Source organism: Odocoileus virginianus, chromosome 16 (assembly GCF_023699985.2).
Source record: "Odocoileus virginianus isolate 20LAN1187 ecotype Illinois chromosome 16, Ovbor_1.2, whole genome shotgun sequence".
NCBI lineage: Eukaryota > Metazoa > Chordata > Mammalia > Artiodactyla > Cervidae > Odocoileus > Odocoileus virginianus.
This window is the reverse complement of record NC_069689.1, coordinates 42,265,266-42,289,197: the sequence shown is the minus strand read 5'-3', so window position 1 is coordinate 42,289,197 and position 23,932 is coordinate 42,265,266. Positions and strand designations below refer to the sequence as shown.

Below are 23,932 nucleotides of genomic sequence, written 5' to 3'. Positions count from 1 at the left end.
AGTATGCACAGTACATTAGATACAGGATGGGGTTGACATTACTGTGAGACCCAGAGAAATGTCTCAAGTCTGGACCACCTCTGGGGCTCTTCCCCCAGTCACAGTTTAAAGGACTATCTTTAGGTCCACAATAAAGAGGATCTAGATGGTTAGTGATCTTAATATCTTTCATAGTTTTCTTCCATATTAGATATTATAAATGAATTGTTTTTACAGAGTTCAGTAATTCTCAACAAATCTCATATTTAAACTTTTCATTGAGTTTCTTTAACAGAACCTTTCTGAGAAGTAATTCAACAGACCAATCTGACCTTTTATTAACTAATTCCCTCATTCATCATCTTTGTTGCACTATGTCAGGCCCTGCAAACCACTGAAGGCCCAGAATTGTGCGAACAGGAAAAGTCTCTGCCTCCATGGGGCTAATATTCCAGTCAGGGAAGACAGGCCTTAAACAGACAATTAAGGTGAAAAAACATGACATAACTGCTATTGACTACGCTGGGTAAGTTAACACAGGAAACAAATTACCTCAGAGGGTAAATGTCCAGTTTGAAAGCAGGTATGAAAGTATGAACAAGGACTGCTGCCTGCCATTCCAGTAAACAGAGTATTTTCCCCAAATTTCCAGTTCTACAAGGACCAAGCCATCAGCCACTGCAGTGGCCCCCTCCACACATCTCCAGGGGTACACCCCGAGGGGAATTCAGGATGGGGGAAAAAAAAAAGGAAGCATTTTGTGGTTTGGAAACTGGCCCTAGATATTTAAGATAAATACCTAAGGGATAATTTCAATGAACCCTGATTCTTACATCTCATACATAGAAAAGCACCAAAATCATTAACTTGAGATACTTCTTCTTTGTAATTATCAGTGATCTTTTGATGTTTGACTACATTTTTTCCCCAGCAAAAAAACTCTGTATCCTGGCTTCCTCCTTAACTCTCCAGAGCAGTTCCTTAGAGCTAAGAGGCTGCATCCTAGGCCTAAGTCCTCAGCTGTTTTGTTTAGTCTCTAAGTCATGTCTGACTCTTCTGTAACCCCACGGACTGTAGCCCAACAGGCTTCCCTTCTCCAGGGAATCTTCTCAACCCAGGGGTCAAACTCAACGTCTCCTGCGTTGTCAGGTGGATTCTTCATCACGGAGCCACCAAAGAAACCCTAAGTCCCCAGTAAGATCCCCAAATAATACTTAAGTTGCAACTTTTAGGTTGTGTGTTTTTCTTTAGTTGACAAAAGAGAAAAGAAAGATAAAACAAGTACTGATTCTTGTAGGAATGGAAGAAACAAATACTTCTCATCCCCATCAGTGAGTCATAGGATCAAGAAATGCTTAGAGTGTTAAAAGCCTATTGAAACTCAGCTTTGCAGAAATGATTGAGACCCATAGCTAAAAATCTCTAAATAGGTTGTCACTGTGCAAATTTTTTAATTGCACAAATACGGTTCCAAGGACAAGAGACTAATACAAGACTTCTCCACTGAAGGCTCATAGAGCCAAGGTATCAGTGCTTAATTTAGGAGAAAGAGTGAAGTGAAAGTGAAAGCGAAGGGCTGGGTAGAGGCAGTGGCATTTGAAACAAAAGCAGAGCACAGACCTTGGAATCGTGTGGACACAAGATCTAAGCATACGTGAAACCGGCCTATCAATAGGAGACTGGCTAGGTTTTTTTTTTTTTTAATTGAAGGGTAACTGCTTTACATTATTCTGTTTCTCAGGCATACATCAACAAGGAGATTGTCACACAGCCCCTGTTTGAGTTCCCGAATCATACAACAAATTCCCACTGGCCATCTATTTTACACATGGAGTTGTAAGTTTCCAGGATACCTCCCCAGGCAGCTCACCCTCTCCCTCCTCCCATCACCCCATGTCCACAGGTCTGTTCTCTATGTCTATTTTCCCATTGCTGCCCTGAAAATAAATTCATCAGTACCAGCTTTTCGATTTGGAACCTAAAGATTCCAAAGATTAGATTTAGAAAAAAGTCTGTGACTATTTGAGACTTGATTAACTGTTGCTTTTCTTTCTGTAATTATAAATTGAAGTCTGGAAAATCTGGATCCAAAAGGAGGCTTATTCTTCAATGCCAATGTTCCCACAGCTGGAACAGTTAATGGAAAAAGGAAACTCCTAGACACTGGAGTCAAGAGCCAATGAGAAGAGTCTTTGGGAACCCAACTCTGGGAGTAGAGTTAATCCAGACTTAACTCTGGAATATCAAAGATATTCTCCTCACAGGGAATAAGACTCCACTCAGGATCTGCCCACTGGGGTCTCAGAACTGCTATAAACCAGTGCTGACTGTGATCATCCTGGCTCCTCTCCACCTTTGTAGCTATACTCTACACGTGGCTGTGGGTTAGATAGCCTTCTCTTCAGTTTAGAGGTCAGTGGATCAAGGAAAGCCACGTACATCTTGATGGTGTATATACAGGCAACCCCAATGCTGGGGATGGCACTGGGTGGATCTTTTGGGTTGCCTCGATTGAAGAAAGGAAGAGTGTGTCTCTCCTAATGAGGGAGAGACAGACAAAACATCTGGCAGCTAGAGAGAGATCATGGTGGTCACTGGTGCAATTCACCAAGCATCACAGCACTCCTACTTGCAGGCATGTGGTAGAGTCACACACTCCCCTTTCAGGCCCTGAGAGAATGTGAGAAGCAGAGTCCACCTGATTTACACCAGATACATATTGCAGGTGCAAAAGGTAGAAAGCAGAGTGGGATGCAGGGGTGGGGGCTTCAGTCCTCGCTGAGAAGGTGACTTAGAACCAAGACCTCAGTGAGGTGCAGAGTGAGCTTGGCAGAGAGATGGCTCCCTTGCAGGGGCCCTGGACACAGAAGCAGGAAGCTCAAAGACATTCCTGAGAAGCGGGAACAATGTAGTGTACAGAATCAGCCCAGTGGGGCCAGGAAACAAACCCCTTACTTTCTTGATGGCAGAATTTTAGCCTAACAATGATGATTGCTGACTATGAAATAGCCTATATTTGCACAGAGAATATAAGAACACACTCAAAACTTTAAATAAAATTCAGGGTGTGAGAATGGCCAGTATGGCACATATAGGTACCCATATTAATTAATCCCTTCTTCCCTTTAACACCAGTTTATTGGGTAAAGAAATGAGGAGATGATGAAGATGCTTTCCCTAAAGAGACAGAGCTCACCAATGATGTGAACAGTTCAGTTCAGTCACTCAGTCGTGTCCGATTCTTTGTGACCCCATGGACTGCAGCACGCCAGGCTTCCCTGTTCATCACCAACTCCCGGAGCTTGCTCAAACTCATGTCCATCAAGTCAGTGAAGACATCCAATCATTTCATCCTCTGTGTTCCCCTTCTCCTCCTAGCTTCAGTCTTTCCCAGAATCAGGGTCTTTTCTAATGAGTCAGTTCTTCACACTAGGAGGCCAAAGTATTGGAGTTTCAGCTTCAACATCAGTCCTTCCAATGAATATTCAGGACTGATTTTCTGTAGCCAATAAAGGCCCTGAGTGTATTTTGGATAGAATCTAAAACTATTAAGATACTTTTAATCCCAATATTATATCAGGGATATTGAAACAAAGAAAACATCAAGAATTTTACCAAAGTTGCCAAAGATTCCAAGTAAAAATTTCCAAGTGGGTTTTTATATTGTATAAAAATGCAATTATCCTTCAATAAAAAGTAAATTGATTTTTTTTTAAAAAATGAAAAACCAAAAAGTCCCCTGCTAACCAAATAGTCCTCCTCTTGAGGTCTTTTCTCTCCTTATCATCTTTGCTTTCCATCCCCATTTATGTCACTTCACAGTACATTTTAAAATGAAGATCTGAGATGGGTAAATAGCAAGCTAGGCAGCATCACCTAAAGTCATTCCCATGAGGCACTCCCATGCTTCTGTACCCACCAGTCACTGATTATTGAAATAAAAACAATAACAATTTTCTCCTAGAGGGTAAACCTAGGCCTGAGAGGTTAAGTAACTTTCATCAAGTCACACAGCTGCTAAGTACCAACTGCTCCCAACAATATAGTCAAAATCTGCTTCCCAAGATAAAAGGTAACCCTCCTACACTGTTGGTGGGAATGTAAATTGGTACAGCCATTAAAGGATGCTTGCTTCTTGGAAGAAAAGCTATGACAAACCTAGAAAGCATATTAAAGAGTAGAGAAATCTCTTTGTTGACAGAGGTACATATAGTCAAAGCTATGGTTTTTCCAGTAGTCATGTACAGATGTGAGAATTGGATGGTAAAGAAGGCTGAGCACCAAATAATTGATGCTTTCAAACTGTGGTCCTGGAGAAAATTCTAGAGAGTCCCTTGGACAACAAGGAGATCAAACCAGATAATCCTAAAGGAAATCAACCCTGAATATACTTTGGAAGGATTGTTGCTGAAGCTGAAGCTCCGATACTTTGGCCACCTGATGAAAACAGCTGACTCAGTTGGAAAAGACCCTGATGCTGGGAAAGATTGAAGGCAGGAAGAGAAGGGGGTGACAGAAGTTGAGATGGTTGCATGGTATCACTGACTCAATGGCCATGAGTTTTAGCACATTCTGGTGAAGGACAGGGGGGCCTGGTGTTCTGCAGTCCATGGGGTCGCTGAGTGGACACAACTGAGTTACTGAACAACAGCCACTATGGAGAACAGTGTGGAGATTCCTTTAAAAACTAAAAATAAAGCTACATACGACCAGCAATCCTCCTCCTGGGCCCATGTCTGAGGAAAACCATAATTTAAAAAGATACATTTATCTCAGTGTTCATTGCAGCACTATTTACAATAGTCAGGACATGGAAGCAACCTAAATGTCCATCGATGAATGGATAAAGAAGATATGGGACATATATGCAATGGAATACTAAGTGTGTTAGCTGCTCAGTCATGTCCAACTCTTTGCAACCCCATGGACTGTAACCCATCAGGCTCCTCTGGCCATGGAATTATCCAGATAAGAATACTGGGGTGAATTTCCATTCCCTTCTCCAGGGGATGTGCCTGACTCAGGGATTGAACCCTAGCCTCCCACACTGTAGGCAGATTCTTTACCATCTGAGCCACCAGGGAAACCCCTCCCAAGTTCAATCCCTGGGTCATAAAGATTCCCTGGAGAAGGGAATGGCTACCCACTCCAGTATTCTTGCCTAATCAAGTCCACACAACTGAGCAACAATAGAATATTACTTAATCATCAAAAAGAATGAAGCCATGCCATTTCCAGCAACATGGATGGGCCTAGAGATTGTCATACTGAGTGAAGTAAGTCAGACATAGAAGGAGAAATATTGTATGACATCTCCTGACTGATATGTAGAATCTAAAAAGAAATGATACAAATGAAATTACTTACAAAATAGAAACAGACTCAATTAAGGTTTTGGTGAAAGTTTTAACTTTTGCTTCAGGTTCAAAGTGAAAGTCGCTTAGTCATGTCTGATTCTTTGCAACCCCATGGACTATACAGTCCATGGAATTCTTCAGGCCCGAAGACTGGAGTGGATAGCCTTTTCCTTCTCCAGGGGATCTTCCCAACCCAGAGATCAAACCCAGGTCCCCTGCATTTCAAGCAGATTCTTTACCAGCTGAGCCACAAGGGAAGCCCAAGAATACTGGAATGAGTAGCCCATCCCTTCAACAGCAGATCTTCCAGACCCAGGAGCTGAACCGGGGTCTCCTGCATTGAAGGCAGATTCTTTACTAACTGAGCTATCAGGGAAACCCCAACAGGTTCAAAGGATTTATTAACAAAAGAAACCACTCATTATACAGAAATGTGCAAAAACAATATTTAGTAGAGACTTATCAAACTTACTTTCAATTTATAATCATTAAAAGAAAAGAGAAATAGAAACAGTAGAGGAGAGTAACAGCACATATGTCACTCAGTTGGACCAACTAACACCCAGACTCAGTGCTGGGAAGGCCCATGTAACAGCAGTCTGGAATCTCAATTGAGAAAGGGTCGGTCCCAGGCAGTGCGTCCACTCCACTGGTGAGACTTTGAACTGCAGTTCTGGGGGTTCCTGCTTATAATGCTAGGCTGCAAACTGATGATGGTATCAGTTTGCAAGCAAACTGCAGCTCTGGTTTCACGTTAATCTTTCTACAATGCTGTTTGCTTTACCCTGTGAGGGATGAGTTTCTCCAGACCCATTGGGATTGGCTGGATTCAAAGGGTGCAGCAGAATTCCAGGGTTCTCTGTATCTCACCTATGATGCTGCTCAGCTTACTGATGGCAACTGGTGCACTCGACAGCAGCCATGAAGTCAGGCAGTGTCCAGGCAGATGTGACGCGAGGCCAGAAGCCTGCTCTGCTTTCTTGTCTCTGCAGCCTGAACAAAACTGTTTCCATTTAATTTCCTTTAACACTCACAGACTTAGAGAACAGAATTACTGTTGCCAGGGCAAAAGATGGTGGGAAGGGATAGTGAGGGAGTTTAGGATGGACATGTACACAATGCTGTATTTAAAACAGACAATTAACAAAGGATCTACTGTATGGGAAATGGAACTCTGCTCAATGTTATGTGGCAACCTGGATGGGAGAGGAGTTTGGAGAATAGAAACTACCACAACATTATTAATTGGTTATAGTCCAATACAAAATTAAAAGTTTCTTTTAGAAAAAGACAAAAGGATACATGCACCCCAGTGTTCACTGCAATATTATTTACAATAGTCAATACATGGAAAAACATCCATTGACAGATTAATGGATAAAGAAGACATGGTATGTGTGTGTATATATATATATATATATATATACACCATGTTTTATATATATTTATATATGTTTATATATGTGCATATATATATGAATATACAATGGAATATTACTCAGCCATAAAAAAGAATGAAATAATCCCACTTGCAGCAACATGAATGAGCCTGAACATTATCATATTAAATGAAGTAAACCAGATAGAGAAAGACAAATATCATATGATATCACTTATGTGTGGAATCTAAAAAATGATACAAATGAACTTATTTACAAAACAGAAATAGACTCACAGACATAAAAAACAAACTTATGGTTACAAAAGTGGTGGGGAGGCTAAATTAGGAGGTTGTGATTAGCATATCCAAACTAATATAAAACAGGTAAACAACAAGGACCTACTGTATAGCCTGGGGAACTATACTCAATATCTTGTAATAATCTATAATAGAAGAGAATGCAAAAAAATGTATACATATATGTGTGTGTGTGTGTGTGTGTGTGTGTGTGTGTGTATCTGAAGTACTTTGGTCTACACCTGAAACTAAGACAACACTGTAAATCAACTACATATCAATAAGACTTTTTAAAAAATTCTGCTTCACTGAATCTGAGCATGAGCAGTTGCAGCGGCTGCAGTCCAGTTGCTAGATGTGTGAACCACCACCGTGTGGCAAAGAAAGAACCCCAGTGAGGACGTCCACTCCACTTTTGCCCTGTTTGCACACTGTGTGAAATTATTCACGTTCCTTGGCCTGTGATTCTTTATCTGTAAAATGGGAGAGTTGTTAGCTTAAATATAAGAAGCTTCCACCTTTAACATTTTGTATTTCTGAAAACATGGAGTTAAGCTTTCAGTGGTGAAAGCCAGTTTTCTGTAGGGTGCACTATTTCCCTATAAGAAAAGGGATCACACCATGATGCACTGGGGAGAGGCTGCAAGTTTCCAGAGTGTCCTCTCTGTATTCTGAAGCCGTGGCACAAACTCCAACTCAAGAGGGTGGGGTGTGGAGGGTGTGCGTGGTGCTTGATGTGGATGTTTTATTGCAACCACTTTTAACATAATGTTGGAGAAACATTTCCCACCCCCCAAGTAATAATATGTCTCTCATAAAGTTTCTTTGTAACTGCATTAAGGGAAAAAAAGTCATTTTTACAAAGTTTATCTAAAACAACATTCTATATTGTTCATAAATAGCTATGAAATTGGGCTTCCTTGGTGGCTCAGTAGGTAAAGAATCAACCTGCAATGCAGGAGACCTGGGTTTGATCCCTGGGTTGGAAAGACCCTCTAGAGGAGGGCATGGCAAGCCTCTCCAGTATTCTTGCTGGAGAATCCCCAAGGACAGATGAGCCTGGTGGGCTGCAATCCATGGGATCAAAGAGTCGGACACAACCGAGCGACTAAGCACACACAGTTATGAAATTAATCTGTCTGAAATACTAATTAAAGTAACAGCTGACAAATGTGCAACATCTCTAATTTAAACCTTCATGCTTGTGGAGAGTCTGTGCTGATACTTTAATAATTGGAAGGTGGCTTAATGATTCCTCCAAGGCCAGCAGCACTTGAAGCATATTAAAAAAACAGAAGAAAAGTTATAATTCTTCATGCTCTCTCTCTGTAGCTTCTAAAATACTAGAAAGTTATTTTGTAATGCTTTTCTCCTTCCCATTACCAAAGAAGAGGGTCACATGGAAAGATGATAGATTAATAAGGACAGGGCTTGGAGGTAGGAGGTTTCAGGAAACACATTCCCAGGCACAGGCACTCTCCCTTGCTTTCAGCATGTCAGGACCTCACCTGGAAAGTGCCGAACAAATCCTTACATGTTGGAAATGTCGACTTAAGAGTATTCACATCCTAATAGTTGAGAATTATGTTTTATGGGAATTTTTAGGATTTAAAGCCTGGGAGACAGCATCTCAAGGAACCTTGAGAGAACTGTTCTAAGGAGGTGAGGGGAGGAACCAAATTATATAGAAGTTTTGCAACAAAGGGCAGATAGTCTGAACATAAAAAGATTATTGTTAATTAAAGAAAACCAGATAATCCAAGTTAAAGAATTTAGCACTTTTCTATGTATGGAGAGAAACAAGAGTCAGGGCTCACTGAAATCATTCCTTTGGTATGCATCCTAGCTATCTGGGGCCAGTGTCCTGTGTTTTCACATCCTGTGGGCTCACCATAGGGAGTGGCTGCAGTTGGATGCCTGCTAGATGGCAGGTATTCTTTCCTTCCTGAGTTCCCTCAGGGCTCACCAGCTCACCATCCGTGATGACTGCAATCACTGGTGACTTTGACATCTTTGTTTACTGATAAATACTGGCAGGAAATGTTCCATTTCTCAGAAGTTACTGGCAGTTTTCTTTATAATATGGTAATCACAGGTACATGCCAATTAGAGGTTGTTTAAATGCCTCATCTGAAAATGTATAGTATGTAGTGACAATTAGGATGAAATAATTTTTACTTCTTCCTTATCAGGTATAGGAGCATAACATATATTTTTGGTATTACTTATTCCTTTTCTAGGAAACAAGGCTTTGCAGCTTGCCTCGATCTCTCCCCCAGAGATCTGCCCCAGCCCTGCCCCCAGCTCTGCAGCCTCCAGGGGCCACAGCTGCCCTTCTCAGACTCCTGAGCCCCCTGAAAATCCTCCCCACCTACCCAAATCTCCTCCAGTCTTTGGAAGCCACTGACAAACCCCACCATGTGAGCCCTACTCTGTGCTGAGTATGAGGCTAGGTTTAATATAAGGACGGATGCAACACCCCTGCATGAAGAAGCTTGGGTCTACAGCACATGGAGAGAGTGTGGTGCCCTGCCTGGAACACAGGCAAGGTGAGGACAGCCTCCAGGGAGCCAAAGAGGCCCACCTGGGCATGCAGGGAGCTTGGTATGCACCACGCCCCTGTCTGATCCTAGAACTACTGGGCAGAAAGTAGACAGGTGACAGGTGTATCAGTCAGGGAGGGCTGTGACAGAGCTGAGAGGAGTTAGACTGTTTCAGGTATGGTGGGTTGTGAGAAGTGTTTGCTTCAAGGGTACCCCACAGGAGCATCCAAAAACCAGGTGACCTCAAGATGCAACAGGGGAATATGCTGCCTTTCTAAGCAGGTCCAGGACATGTCACCTGATGCTAATGCAACCCAAGACCCCCTTTAAGGAAAGGATATAAAAATATAAATAAAATATTAAATAAAATATATACTATCAACTACAAATTGGCACTTGCTTGTCAACTATAAATTGGTACTTGCCAAGAGTATTTGCCAGTGACTGAACAAAGCTGGTCATAGGTTTTCTTCCAAGGAGCAAGCATCTTTTAATTTCTGTGTGGTCTTTAGACAGATAGACAGATATTTTCAGAAACTGATCTCATGGTCCCAGTCCTGTCTCTCTTCATATCTAGAAAATCACTAAATCCCTTCATGATGTCATCAGTTCCTTGTGCCTGGCAGAAAACCTTTTGTAAAGTAAGCACTTGGTTGCATTGAACTCTCCCTTCACCAAAATCTTATATATTGACCTTCCCCCACTGTCTCTTTGGAGCAGTCTCTCAGGGCTGTCTGAGGTGCTATCTCCTGGGCTGCAGTCTTCATTTTGCCACAAATAAAACTTAATATACAACTCTCACATTGTGCATCTTTTTCTGGTCAACAATAACACTTAATGAATATAAGATTTTGCATTCCTTATGTCAGCAAGTCTGGAAGACAGAGCAGTGGCCACAGGACTGGAAAAGGTCAATCCTCATCCCAATTCTCAAGAAGGGTATTACCAAGGAATGTGCTATCTGACAACTGCACTCATTTCCTGTGCTGGTAAGGACATGTTTAAAATCTTGCATGCAAGGCTTCAACATTATGTGAACCAAGAACTTCCAGATATCCAAGCTGGGTTTAGAAAAGGAGGAGGAACTAGAGATCAAATTGCAACATTCACTGGATTATAGAGAAAGCAAGGGAATTTCAGAAAAAAACATCTATCTCTGTTTCATCAACTATGCTAAAGCCTTCGACTGTATGGATCATAACAAACTGTGGAAAGTTCTTAGAGAGATAGGAATACTAGACCATCTTATCTGTCTCCTGAGAAACCTGTATGTGGGTCCAGAAGCAACAGTTTGAACCTGGTATGGAACAACTTATTCAAGATCAACTGGTTCAAGGTTGAGAAAGGAGTATGATAGGCTGACAGAAAGGTGACAACAGGCTGTCTGTTGTCACCCTTAGTTTAATCTATATGCAAAGCACATCGTGAGAAATGCCAGGCTGGATGAGCTACAAACCAGAATCAAGATAGGCAAGAGAAACATCAACAACCTCAGAGATGTGGATGATACCACCCTAATGGCAGAAAGTGAAGAGAAACGAAAGAGTCTCTTGATGAAGGTGAAGGAGGAGAGTGAAAGAGCTGGCTTAAGACTAAATATTAAAAAACTAAGATCATGGCATCTGGCCCATTCTTTCTTGGCAAATAGAAGGGGGAAAGGTGGAAGTAGTGACAGACTTCCTCCTCCTTGGGCTATAAAATCATTGCAGATGGTGACTGCAGTCATGAAATCAGATGATTGTTTCTTGGCAGGAAAGTGGTGACAAACCTATACAGCATGTTGAAAAGCAGAGACATTACTCTGCCAACAAATGTCTGAATAGTCAAGGCTATGGTCTTCCCAGTGGTAAGGTATGGTTGTGAGAGCTGGACTGTAAAGAAAGCAGAGCACCGAAGAAATGATGCCTTCAAACTGCAGTGTTGGAGAAGACTCCTGAGAGTCCCTTATCAGCAAGGAGATCAAACCAGTCAATCTTAAGGGAGATCAACCCTGAATATTCACTGGAAGGACTGATGCTGAAGATGAAGGTCCAGTATTTTGGTCATCTGATGTGAACAGACAGCTCATTGGAAAAGTCCCTGATGCTGGGAAAGATCGAGGGCAGAAGAAAAGAGGGCATCAGAGGATGAGATAGCTGTATGGTATGAACTTGAACATGAACAGTTCAATGAACGTGAACTTGGGCAAACTCTGGGAGATGGTGAGGGACAGGGAGGCCTGGCGTGCTGCAGTCCATGGGGTCTCAAAGAGTGAGACATGACTAGGTGACTGCACAACAATGCTTACTTTGAATAAGAAACATAAATACTTAAAAGTTTCAAAGGCCACAAAATTCAGGAAAAACAGATTTTGTTTTCATTTGCTAACTGGCTTACCTTCACCATACTCACAAAACCTCTATATTTTGCCTGCTTGCTCTTTGGTCACTAAGACAATGTCTTATGATGCTAGCTCTTTATATGGAGAGAACAAAAATGATTATTTCCTCTGGTATAATGAAACAAAATATTTTATTGTTAATAGTTTTTTTTTTTTTTAAGAAAAATTTACTTAACTCACAGTTCATTATTGGAAATACGCTCACGTTTGGGATGCTGCTATGTTGGGGAAAGCTTCAAGTTTCTTTTATATAAAGTTTGGGGCTTCTGCGTGTGAATTTTGGACTCTAAGATTTTCCTTCAAGCCACTTACACTTTAGGGTAACTGGACTTCAAGAAACTATCGCACTGGGATAGAGCCTGGGAGTGGCTCATGCCATGAAGATCATCATACACTGAGGTTGAGGGGAACCCCATCCCATTAACCACAGCCTGAAAGCTTCCCCAGCCCCACCTCCTCTTCAGGTATACAAATACCTGTTCCCAACAAGAGGAACTTGTAATGGAGGAATTGGAGGAGAAAGAGATAGCAGTATTATTTTAAATGCCTTGCAGTTGCAAATTTCACATGCTGCTAGGAACTTCCCAGGGGCCTGGAGGAGTATATGCAAGTGGGGAGCTCTGAGGCTTAAATTTTGCAAGCATGATGTAAATTGGGAAGAGCAAAGGATCACGTGGTGTTCATGGATCTGGAAAAGGATTTACTTGTGGATGTCAGGTAGACCCAATTCAGGATAAGCAAGGGTCTGGAGGAAACACAGCTGTTGCTAGCAGTCAAGAGAATAGGAAGGAAATCTCCCTCCCTTCTGTCCTTATCTCCCAAGTGCCTCAGACTGGCTGAATCCAGCAGGCCAGATGACCAGGCCTGGAAAGGCGGGCTGTGGGGTCAGCCCGTATGATGGAGAGCAGTGCAGGGGAGGATGGGAAATGGATGGAGAATCAGCAGGGGCATGGGAGGGTGAAAAGGGCACCCATCAGGAAGCTGGCTCCCCAGTTACACACCGTGAACATTTTCCTCATTCCCTTGCTCATCTTTTTAATACTGCTTTCCTTGAATGGCTATCCTTCCTCTGGATTTCAGCTACTCATGAACTGCTGTCATATCATTGTCTTTCAGATTAAAGCATTCCATTGGATGCTATATTCTCCAACTATCACTGCTACCCAAAAGCATATAGTGGTTACTCAAAGTCTAAGAATTGAGTTTAAACTCCTTTGCATGATACTCTGGAGAAGGAAATGGAAACCCACTCCAGTGTTCTTGCCTGGAGAACCCTGTGGAGAGAGGAGCCTGGTGGGCTGCTGTCCATGGGGTTGCACAGAGTCGGACACGATTGAAGCAACTTAGCATGTATGCATGCATGATACTCAGGACTTTTTGCTTTATAACCCAAGTTGACCATCTGTTTGCTTGTAAACACACCCCTTACAATCACAACCTGCTCCCCAATGTGACAGGACACTCTGCACACACCTGCATCCTCCTTGTCCCATTGGCACTGTCCCCAAGCCTGGAGGCCCTCATGTCATCTTCTCAGTCCTCTCACCTCCCAGTCCCGAGTTATGGCTCCTTAGCTTCGAACGTTTGACTTCAGCTAGTCCTTCTTTACGGTATCACTCATCACTTTCTTCTGATGCGATTGCCTTGTGTTTTTCCCTGAAATAGCTCACAACTGTTTTCAAGCTGAGCATGTAATATTGTCACATGGTCCCTTGGTCCCTGTCTATGGCACTAACACTCCCTCACCCCACCAAGAAAGCAGCCTCATTTAAGCACTTTCTTGACCACTAGAGAGTCCCACCAGTGAGCAAAGATCTGAGGCCTTAATTATAAAGCTACCTGTTAAACCATAACTACAGTTCTGTAGGCTGGGCTGGGAGCTAGTGCCACTCACCACATGGATGGCTTTCTGCTCACCTACCATATACTTTTAAGTATGAGGCAGTGACTTGTGTCTGGGGGCTCAACCTCCAAATGCCTGTGCCCTTTCAGCATGTGCCCATGCAAGAGAACCTACGGGGTCCCCAGATACAGAAAGGACTCACTCTCCCTCCCCTCTCCAGAGTGGTTACAAAGCACTGCTGGGTCAGTGTGCCCCAGGGCACCTGCTGAGCATCTCCTCCAAGAAGACCAGGTCACACCCGTGGAGCCCTGTACTGCGGTCATAAGACAACACCACCAGAGTTAGCCAGGCTTCATGGCAACTATTGTCATGAGTCATCCTGTTCCTAAACAACCAGCTGCCTTCTCCATATTAAGTAACATATGCACCATATTGAATCCTGCTCAGTGACTAACACGACCCCTCTCCATAGGAATTTTCTTTGTCCTGAGACTATAATAAGTGGCCACAAGCCCATGGAAGGGGCTGGCTCTCCCTTGAGCCAGGCTGCTGTTCTAACGGGGTCTCCCATTCTAATAAACTATTTGCCCCTCCTCCTGCCTCATGCCTGGAAATTATTTTCCAACCTGTGCACACACCATGACAGTACCCAGCTCCCGAGACACAGCAGGCTCCCAGGACCCCGGTCCTTCTCTGCCCCAGCTGATGTGCCCACGTTGGCCTGCACATCTTCTCTTTCCACCTCCACAGGTTAGAAGGCCATAAAGAATGATATTTTTGCTTCAACCACAGTGTTGAAGTCTAGGTCCTTGTGTGACTTCTTTCTCATTCTAAGGGGAAAATCCATTGTCCTGTCTCCTTTCCAATCTGGTAGGAGTGCATCACAGAGGTGTGTGCAGAGTTGGCTGCAGAAAGCTCAAGGAGATGCTTATGAGCTGAGTTGCGTGTTCCCCTCAGATTCACATACTGAAGTCCTAATGCCCGGTGCCTCAGAATGTGACTGTACTTGGAGAAAGGACTTTTCAAAGATGATTAAATTAAAATAGGTCATAAGGGTTGGCCCTAATCCAGCTCTGATTGGTGTCTTTTTGAGAAGAGAGACATATACAAAAGCAAGATACACATGGAGAAAGTGGCCATCTGCCAGCCAAGAAGAGAAGCCTCAGGAGAAACCAACTCTGGCAATACCTGGATCTTGGACTTCTAGACCTCAGACAAGGAGAAAATATATTTCTGTTCTTTAAGCCACTGGGTCTGTCTGTGGTACTTTCTTATGATAGCCCCAGCAAACTAATATAGAGGCCAAATTAGACTAAATAAAATCATTACAGGCTTCCCTCATAGCTCAGTTGGTAAAGAATCTGCCTTCAATGCAGCAGATCCCAGTTTGATTCCTGGGTCAGGAAGATCCCCTGGAGAAGGGATAGGCTACCCATTCCAGCATTCTTGGGCTTCCCTTGTGGCTCAGCTGGTAAAAAATCTGTCTGCAATGTGGGAGACGTGGGTTCGATCCCTGGGTTGGGAAGATCCCCTGAGAAGGGAAAGTCTACCCACTCCAGTATTCTGGCCTGGAAAATTCCATGGACTGTATAGTCCATGTGGTCACACACTTTGATATAAAATGCCTTAGAGGAATTGAAAGTGTCCAAAGGAAAATACAAAGTTACCCAAAGATGTTCATAACATTTGTTCTTAAACACAGTTGCTGCCACACTTTCAAGTTTTCCACTTATAAATACACCTATTCTTTGCATTCAAACTTTCTTTGTCTGAATACTCACTTTAATAGTTCACAAATATTTTTATCCAAGTTTACTTCAAGTTGAAAATCTTCTACAGTAAGTTCCCTACATACAAAGAATTCCATACTGAGAGCATTCATATGTCCAATTTGTTTTTAAGTCCAACAAAGTTAGCCTAAGTACCCAACTAACAAAACTAGCTACACAGCACTGCACTGTAATAGGTTCATAATACTTTTCACAAAAATAATACATAAAAACCAAACACAAAAGATAAAGAAAACATTTTTAATCTTACAGTTCAGTACCTTGAAAAGTATAGTAGTACAGTACAACAGCTGGTATACAGGGGATGGCATTGGGTGAACAGACAAGAAAAGTTACTGACCGAATGAGGGAGAAGAAGTGGGAGATGGTAGAGCTGAAGGATCATCAGCAATAGGAGATGGAGAGCAAGCTGCCATTTCATTCATGCCTGAAGATGATGGCGCCGGTTCTTGTTCCTTGCTGGATTCAATTCTATCCACCCTCTTGACAAAATGACCCAGCCATGTCTGGGTAGCATCTCTTTTGTCCTCATCATAGAGGACAAGGCGGTGCTGGGCTGCACTCTGAACAGCTGCCCCAGCTTTCGTGTGCTGTCCTACATTCAGGTCCGGCACCTCAAAGCTAACAGTGCCTCCTCTAATAAGAAAAGCCCTCTGCCATTCCCTGTGTTGTGACCTTCTTCTTAGCAGTACCAGCTATATCACTGCTGCTTTTATGCTTGCTTCCAGACCCTCTGGGCTTGAAAGAAAGATATTGTACTAGAGTACTCTATATAGTACTCTACAGTAAAGTACCCCAAAACGTAACCACTTATAAAAGATGCATACACATGACAATGTATGTCAGACATACAAACTTACATATCTGGGCATGCAAATGCCCATTTGCACCTCTGAAGTTGGAAACTTGAAGGTTCATATGTAGGAGACTTACTGTATCTTGAATCTTTATGTGTGTGCATGCATGCTAAGTCACTTCAGTCATGTCCAACTCTTTGCAACCCTATGGACTGTAGTCCACCAGGCTCCTCTGTCCATGGAATTCTCCAGGCAAGAATACTGGAGTAGGTTGCCATACTCTCCTCCAGGGGATCTTCGTGGCCCAGGAATTGTGCCTTCATCTCTTATGACTCCGGCATTGGCAGGTGACTTACTTCTTTACCACTAGTGCCACCTGGGAAGCCCTGAATCTCTATGTGCCCATCAGAAAAACTTTTAAGTGTAGGTGATTCTGGGTGAAACTGTGTGCTTATGGTGAGTTATTTGCAAAAACAGCATAAGAACTCCTTTTATTTTGTCCATGGCCATGGCCAGCTCCTCCTGCACTGCTTCTGGACTTGGCCATTGTGTTTTTATAGCAAATCTGAAACAAGCGTAGACTTGGAAAAAGCTTGCATGCAGAAGCTGGCCTGTTTTGCTGCTTTTTGAGAATGCTCAATCACCACCAAATAGATAAGACCAGGCCAGCCTGCTGGGAATTAAATGCCAGGCTTGCAGCCCCAGATCACTTTACAGCAACATCCACACAGCTAAGGGACAATACCCTCAACTTGCCAGCACCAGCCCAGCAGCATGAGGAATTCAGACAGACCTGCTTTCATAGCCCTTTGCTTGACTGTGCTTTTACAAACTGAACATGTGTGGCATCCCTGCATTGTCAGATAATGATTAACATTTTTACGCAATAAAATACTTTTAATCAAGTTTTGCTCATTGCTTTTTTAAAAACATAATGCTGTTGTAAGTTTACTAGATTGCAGTATAGTATAAACTTGCACTAGAAAACCAAAACATTCATGTGGCTGACTTTACTGCAATATTTCACTTCATTGCGGCAGCCTGGGACTGAACCCATAGTATCTCTCACGTATGCCTCTATGAAAAAAGCACTAGATTTGAGATGGTTTGTTACACAGCAAGCTGACTGATAGGTTCTTATGTTAGATGTTTTATTAGTGTGGCATGTTTATCATCTTCACCTCCTTTTCCTGGAGGGTTTAACCCCTCAGGGTTGTGAATTTTATTTCTTCAAACCTACCAAATCTATTGCGAACTTGGGTCCAATTTTAGATGGTATTATTAATTCTTTTAAACATAACCAGTATAGTAATAGTATAACCAGTAAAATAAATAATAATAATATGTAACCATTATAGTACTCAGATACCCTTGTTGGATTGTTACATAGGTGTTTAAGAGTATATTCTTGGTATTTGGGGAACTGGTTTGGAATTTTTGTCTGGACTGGAAAATGATCAATAATTATTCCCATTTGAAAATGGAATATAGGCTTCCATTATTCAAAAATTGCTATTCATTTTTTCCAGGAAGATATTATTATATTCAGATGATGAAAATGCCATTGTAGTAGACTCTGTGATGGGGAAGTTGGTGATATGGTGTAAACAGTGCTAAGAGAACCCCAGTCACAAGAGAAAATCATAAACATATCTCCACTGACATAAAACACAGACATCCATAAAATGAATGTCAGAGGCTTGCACATATTAAACAAAAGTTAATGTTACAGACATAGTTTCCATTCACCGTTTCTTAAAACTAGAACCAATCAAAAACTCTTATCTCTGAGGCATTAAAAATGCTTTAAAATGTTTATTTATTTATTTTATAGATAATACAAGAAACATGCACTAATAAATGTCATAGTTTTGTGACTCTAGTCTTCAAAAGGAGTATTGAATGCCTTCTCAATGCAAGCACTGGGCATTCTTCCAAGATCTCTCTGAACCTGGAGACATGGCACAATTTGAAAGTGGAGGAGGTGTCTTTCAAAACTGCTTTCCTGTCCATATACAAGTTTCTCAAAGTTTTGGGGCATCCCAAGAAACTTCATGATTAGGAATGCCAGGAACCAGGAGATATCCTGGCCCAGGTCTCATCTTCCAGATGAGACCTAAAGTTAGAGTTGCAAAGAAAGCCCACTGCATTTGTTTTTCCTTCCACTTCTAGTCCCAGTATGTCCTGAGAGATGCATAGCCTGGAGCCAGAAACTTGTGCAAGTTTTAATAGAAAAGAAAATAATTATTCATATATCATTCTTAATTGCATTGTGAAATATATATATCAAGAATATAGGGCCATTTATACTTAAGAAGGGCTTCCTTGGTAGCTCATATGATAAAGAATCTGCATGCAATGCAGGAGACCCAGGTTCAATCCTGGGTTGAGAAGATGACCTGGAGAAGGGAATGGCTATCCCACTCCACTATTCTGCCTAGAGTATTCCATGGACAGAGGAGCCTGGCAAGCTACAGTCCATGGGGTTGTAAAGAGTCAGACACGACTGACTGACTAATCATTTCCACTTTTCATTCTTAAGAAATTATTTAGTCATCTTCAAATAGTCCTAATTTAAAGAACTTGAGAAATTATTACATGGGTATGTATAGTGTGAAGTGGAATATTTCCTGCCATATTAATAAATAAGGATGTCACAGCCATCAAAGGTTCCAGCCCTCCAAATGTGAATTTCTGAGTCCAGGAAGAACAGGCCTGCTTTACAGCAGCCATCAACCACTCCCACTTCCCATGGTGAGTGTTGAGGAGTTGGGGGTGGGGCAGGCAGGCAGCAGCACTGACCTCACTAGGCACTCCCCTGATGAGCACTGACCCCACTAGGCGCTCCCCCATGAGCACTGACCACACTAGGTGCTCCTGCATGAGCACTGATCCCACTAGGTGCTCCCCCATGAGCCCTGACCCACTGGGTGCTCCCCCCATGAGCACTGACCCCACTAGGTGCTCCCCCCATGAGCACTGACCCCACTAGGTGCTCCCCCATGAGCACTGACCCCACTAGGTGCTCCCCCATGAGCACTGACCCCACTAGGTGCTCCCCCATGAGCCCCGACCCACTGGATGCTGCCCCCATGAGCACTGACACCACTAGATGCTCCCCCCTGATGAGCACTAACCCACTAGGTGCTCTCCCATGAGCGCTGACCCCACTAGGTGCTCCCCCCATGAGCACTGACCCCACTAGATGCTCCCCCATGAGCACTGACCCACTAGGTGCTCCCCCATGAGCACTGACCCACTAGGTGCTGCCCCCATGAGCACTGACACCACTAGATGCTCCCCCCTGATAAGCACTAACCCCACTAGGTGCTCTCCCATGAGCACTGACCCCACTAGGTGCTCCCCCCATGAGCACTGACCCCACTAGATGCTCCCCCATGAGCACTGACCCACTAGGTGCTCCCCCATGAGCACTGACCACACTAGGTGCTCCCGCATGAGCACTGACCCCACTAGGTGCTCCTGCATGAGCACTAACCCCATATGAGTACTGACCCCAGTAGGTGCTCCCCCATGAGCCCTGACCCACTGGGTGCTCTCCCAAGAGCACTGACCACACTAGGTGCTCCCCCCATGAGCACTGACCCATTAGGTGCTGCCCCCATGAGCACTGATGCAACTAGGTGCTCCCCCATGAGCACTGACCCCACTAGGTGCTCCCCCATGAGCACTGACCCCACTAGGTGCTCCCCCATGAGCACTGACCCCACTAGGTGCTCCCCCATGAGCACTGACCCCACTAGGCACTGCCCCATTAACACTGACCCCAGACAGCTGAGATGCATATGAAAGTGATGGTTTTAGTAAGCCCAGACTCTTGCATCTTCCCATGCATAGAAAAGCACTAAATTCCTTAACTTGAGATACCTGGTTTTCCTTAATTAACAATAATCTTTTGATGTTCAGACTACCTGCCCCTAATTACAAGCGGCTATACAGTCTGACTCCTCCCACTGCCCCCTCAGAACAATTTTCTCAGGATCACTTGAGATCCTGTCTCCAGGGCCTGAATCCTAAAATTCCCCACCCAGTAAAACATAACTCTCAACTTCTAAATTGTGACTATTTTTTAAGTCAACAATACATATGTACATATTTATGTATATATATGCATTAAGCAAATGCATATTAAATATATGTAACTATTAAACATAGTATAGAATTATATCTATATGCTAACTTATGAAAAAGCATGCCTGGCCATGGCTATAGTTAGAACATGAAGTAATATCACTTTCTACAAATACCATATTAACATGGCTCTCACTTTCACACACACGTATCACTGAACATCAACAAAGCCTCATAAAAACTCTTGCATATATACAGAATATTGAGGGGGGAAGTAGTCACAATGCTGAGAGCTAGTTTCTAATTCATTAATGCTGTGCAACTTAGCAAGGCAAGTTTTACTGTCCATTTTGTAAAGTAATGCAAATGATGTCCTTTTTTGTCATAAGGTACTTTCACCTGCAAATTAGCACTTGCCACTGTCACTTGCCATTTACCTGTATGAGGATTAAATCATGTGCTGCTACAGTGCTGATTTTCAGCACCCCATGAAAGGAGTTCAAGGTGGAGAGAATAAAAGGGTACTCTGCACTAGGTAGGGGGGAGGGGATTGGAAGAAGTTTTTCAGATGGTTAGGTATTCTTAGGGGCTAATTTTATGAGTTCGATTCTTGTATTCCCTCATATCGAGAAAAGCGCTAGAATCTTTCATGCTGATGACTGCTCCAATCTGCTTGATTACACGTACTCCCCCTTCACCAAAAGCACATATATACTGACCTTACATCCTGCCTCTTTGGAGCAGTTTTCTGTGGTGCTGTTTTCAGTTTTCTCCTGAGCTATAGTCCTTATTTTGCTCCAAATAAAACCTAACTTGAAAGTCTCAGGTTGTGTATTTTTTTTAATTCAATAGTACCCTTTACAGAGAGAAGTGTAAAGAACACCAGAGTGAGTGCAGGTGCCTGGATGCTGGGCCCAGGTTCTGAGGCAGCCTGCAAAGCCCCTACATTAGACGTCCGCAAATATCTAAGCTGCGTTCTCCACCCTTCAATGTTAGTGCCTGTAAGACTGGAGGGAGCATCTTTCAGGAATGAACTCACAGCCTCTTGGACCTGCCTCAACTTTCAGGAGAGTCAGAGAAGGCCAACAATGGCTTTGCTTATTGTTTAAGTATCAAAGTTTGGAAAGATTCACACCTTCAATATATTGGTTTCACACCAATTAGAAGGCTCTTCATACAACTTTCTTTTATTTAAATTAAGATGACTTTTTTCAGTATTCTGTCATTAGAAAAGACCCTGGTGCTGGGAAAAATTGAAGGCAGGAGGAGAAAAGGATGACAGAGGATGAGATGATTGGATGGCACCCCCAATTCAATGGACATGAGTTTGAGCAAGCTCCTGGAGACAGTGAAGGACAGGGAAGCCTGGCGTCCATGAGGTCACAGAGTTGGACACAACTGTACAACTGAACAACAACAGCTACCTATATGGGAAAAAAAAAACTAAAAAAGAATGAATATATGTATATTTATACTGAATAACTTTGCTGTATACCTGAAACTAACCTAACATTGTAGACCAGCTATGCTCCAATAAAAAAAAATGACTTTGTTAACATGAATTTCTCCTAGAAAATATGTCCATCACTTTCCTGGTATATTTTCTTTCCAGATAGAACCTGTTTTTTTGTGTTATTATATGTAATAAAATATGAGTTTTAGGAAGTTCCAAGAAGTTAAAAATTGGTAGCAAATGATACTTCCCTCTTCTTTCTAGTTTGAATACTGGACCACACTTATTCCCCAAAGAGTCAGGAACATTCCTCGGGAAGGGTTTCTTCCAAGTGCTGTATCATCTACACAGGGATGACTTCCCAGTGCAGAAAGTTGAGTCAGTATTCACTGATGCCAGGACAGACCTGATGTATGCAACGGGTCTGGAGGATGAGGCCCAGCAAGCCCAGGGCATGGGCAGGGCACCATACCCTTCAGAAATAATCGATCCCCTAAACTGAGTATTTAAATAGTGAGCGAGCTTCCACTGGGAGGCTTAGCACAGTATAACATCTTGAACAGGAGATAAGCAGAGAGGCCTGAGCTCTGGGTATGGCTCTGAGCACCTCAGCCCGTGTGTGCCCAGTGTCTTTGCCAATAAATAAGGTGACCTCCAAGGTCCCTGCCACAGTGACGACAGATGTCATCACCACAATGCCTATGTCTAAGGAAAGTGGGTGACACTGGTTACAAACGGCTACGTCTCTGTCCATGATCTAAATAATCAACATGTCCTTACTTTGCTGAAAGTTCACAACATATCATTATAAAGCCATTTTACAGACAGGAACTAAAGGATCGGGGAGTCATCCACCCAATCAGTGACAGAGCTTTGCTGAAGCTTATGTTGTTTTTAAATGTCTTTTTCACAACTGTGCTCACCAATAGTGAGGGGTTCCCCTCAGCTCCCCAGAACCTCAGTCAAGAGGCTGAAAGTGGGACATACACTTTTGGTGCCAGCCCGCATTCCAGTAAGTTGTCTTCCAACAGGCAAAGTTAAGAGGAGAAGGATATAGTCCACAGATCTGAAGTTCCTTCAGAGAAAGTAACATTGTGCTGTGCTGTGTTTAGTCGCTCAGTCATGTCCAACACTTGGCAACACCGTGGACTATATAACCCATCAGACTCCTCTGTCCATGGGATTCTCCAGGCAAGAATACTGGAGCTAGTTGCCATGCCCTCCTCCAGGGGATCTCCCCAACCCAGGGATAGAACAAAGTGTCCCACATCTCAGGCTGATTCTTTACCGTCTCAGCCACCAAGGAAGTCCAGAGTAACATTAAATGAACTGAATCACAATTTGACAAGATATTCTGCAGCATTCCTCAGGCATCATCATGGTAAGGGACTAACAGGAATTTGTGACTCGAATGAGAAGATTTTTTAGCTCCTGGGACCTCATCAGGGATTTAGAGAATCCACATAATGTTCCAGATAGCTGCCTAAGAAGGAAGTGGGACTTCATAGCGTTTTCCCTCCCCTTTCCAGCAGAGTACCTCTGTTATCCTAGGGGACCTTCAGCATTAAAAATGGATTAAAAGAAGTAAATCTCCCCTTTGGGACATTTATTTACAAGAGGCCCTATAAAGCTAACAGTGGAGGCTGAAAAGTGTAACGTAGCTTCCCTGTGCCTGAAGAAAACTCTTGTAATTCTGTATTGAGTTACATTTAAAATTAAATATTTTAAAAGATGGGTGTCCAAGTCATCTGCTTTGAGTTTTCTCTCAGAATAATAAATTACTTTCCCTTTAGGCGCTGTTCTGAAGTACTTGTCACCATCCAAAAGGGAATCATGAGACTGTCAGAAAGTAAAATGAGTCAGTAATACTTTGCAGTGGAAGCTGTATCAGGTGCTTATGTAAGCATAATTTTTATTTTGTGTTACTTGGTTTTTACCCTTGAAGAATTGGCTTGGACTCTTTAACCTATCAGAAACTTTAAAAATCAGGATTCTAAATTTGACAGTGTTTTTGTTTTTA

At 42.8% G+C, this 23,932-nt stretch overlaps 1 protein-coding gene across 1 annotated transcript in view; it reads right to left on the bottom strand.

The window, feature by feature from the left end:
* The window catches only part of GABRG3 (gamma-aminobutyric acid type A receptor subunit gamma3), an 833,077-nt gene that overhangs the window by 275,005 nt on the left and 534,140 nt on the right, over positions 1-23,932 (bottom strand). The gene's annotated exons all lie outside the window — the stretch shown is intronic.